Here is a 2,518-nt window from a genome sequence, read left to right on the forward strand (position 1 = left end):
CCAACTAGTTCTAGTCCCTCTCTAACTCACTGGAAGAAGCGGTTAGAAGACTAGATGTGCGGGAGAAGGTATAAAAGGATTTCAATTTTCTGTAGTAAATGACTCTATAATTATTTTCACTAAGCTTCCCTCAAATGCACAGACCCAGACATTCTATGCAAATCTTCTCATTATGCAGTTAGACCCCCAAATGTCCATCTTGTTTACATTTTACTTTTGGTGTTTCTTATTTTCAGATATACAAATAACACAGGGAGTAAAAGGAAGTCTTCCACCGAGTCCTTAACCTACTTTCTTACTTCTAAAGATAATATGCCAGTGATGTTTTGTGTCTTGTGTGTTTGGAATGAAAGGGAAAATTTAAAAAACCCTATTTTTTTTTTTGTCATCTGTGAGAAGTTCCTATTGTTGTATACTCCTGCTGGCAGACTCTTTCAGTTTCAGTAAGGAAAATTTAGAGGGTTTATATTTTATTTGTGCATTGGAATATATTTTTCAAAATTAGGCTCAGAATTAGATCAAACTGATTAGATCTCAGATTTCAGACATGAAAATTTGCCTCAAAGAAACACTATAAAAATGTATGCCCCTTCCAAATATAATGACTATCATTCATAAACAGACATGTTATTTACAAAGTAGCAATTTAGTCTAAAATATTTTTCATTAAATGATTTTAAAATTAGTATGTATAGGTTATGATTTAGGTTACAGGCACTCAAGTCTTTGCCGTTTCATTCTACCATTTTATTTATACTCTATAAACAAAGACTAATTTGACTTAGATCAATCTCAGAATACCAAAAGTGTCAGGCAGTCCGGACTATTCCTTAATCACTTGAATAAATTGTTAAAGAAACCTTCTGGTGTCTCTTTAATCACAAAAGAGACACATCATTCTGATTAAAAAGCAAGGGAAGGTAGAAACAAGATTAAGAAGTAGAATACATTTTCTGTGGTAATAACAATTTCAGTGGATTAAAATTGCATCGTATAAATTTACTAATTGTATTAAATACTGATGTGATATTTGTATATGTGTTCATGTTATTCATTAGTTACATACACAGCGCTAATCTTTGTTCTTTTGATCACTTATGCATTATGTGTAGAGGAAGATAGTTGTGAAAGAAGCAAAAAAAAAAATATATATGATGGCTCTTAGTAACCTAATCTTATCCACTTTTTCTGTTTCATCTGCCTGTTAGGATTATAATAAAGTTAAAACATAACAAGTTAAGACACCAAACTATCTTTCAGTAGGTGACTAGATAAACTGTGATACATCCAGACAAAGGAATATTATTCAGCATTAAAAAGAAATAAGTTTTCAAGCCATGAAAAAATATGGATGGACCTTAAATGCATATTACAAAGTGAAAGAAGTTAATCTAAAAAGACTACATACTGTACGATTCTAAATTTATGACATTCTGGAAAAAGCAAAACCATAGAGACAATAAAAAGACCAGTGATTGCCAGGGATTAGGGCAAAGAAAGGAATGAACAGGCAGAGCACAGAGGATTTTAGGGCTGTGAAATTATTTTGTTTGATACTATTAATATAATGGTAGATACATGTCATTACGCTTTTATCAAAACCTGTAGAATGTACAATGCCGAGTATGAACCATAATGTAAACTATGGATTTTGGTTGATAATCATGTGTCAATGTAGGTCCATGGATTATAACAAATGTGCTATTCTGGTAGGGGAGGTTAATAGTGGGAGAGGCTGTGCATGCATGGGTCAGAGGATGTGTGGAAACTCTATACTTTATGCTCAATTTTGCTGCTAATCTAAAAACTATTAAAAAGTAAAGTCTTAAAAAGTAAAGTCTACTTAAAAGGAAAAAATGTAACCATTTCGTATTATCTAGAAAGAGTAGGCATAGGTATGGTGATCATATTTTCAGAGACAATTATCTTGATCTGTAGCTCATTAAAGATTTGTTTTCTCATTTATGAACTCATAGACAAAGAACAAGCATTAAGTTATATAATTTCTTAATATGTCATTTATATATAAATGAATACTATTTCATAAAATAGTACTATATAAAGATCAATTAACACACCATTTGCATTATTTTATAATTAATATGCTATAAAATTAGTAGATTATTCTATTATTATCGGAAGAACTCAATTTGCCCAGATTTATTTATGCTTATTTTCTTTAAATTTATATTTGCAATTAATCTGGATTACCTAGAAAGACTATACAATATAATGGCTATTGCTTTTTCTGATTCATCCAAGCCATTTCAGTTAGATAAATCTAGATTTAAATTTCCCTGTTTGTACTTGGTAGGAAAGCAAAAACTTGTGTATTTTTTTCTTGGTTAGGAATACCAGAGTTATAGTGAATATAATACTTAAATACTTTCTGTTATCTTTTAGCTATAGAGGCATTCTTTTTCTTAATTGGCTACCAAGGGCTCATTACGCTATCATTAAGGACATTATAAACATTTTTATGTGACAATGTATAAGGGCCACTTTGGCAAAGACACGA

This window comes from Propithecus coquereli, unplaced genomic scaffold, assembly GCF_000956105.1.
Source record: "Propithecus coquereli isolate 6110/MARCELLA unplaced genomic scaffold, Pcoq_1.0 Scaffold613, whole genome shotgun sequence".
Classification (NCBI taxonomy): domain Eukaryota; kingdom Metazoa; phylum Chordata; class Mammalia; order Primates; family Indriidae; genus Propithecus; species Propithecus coquereli.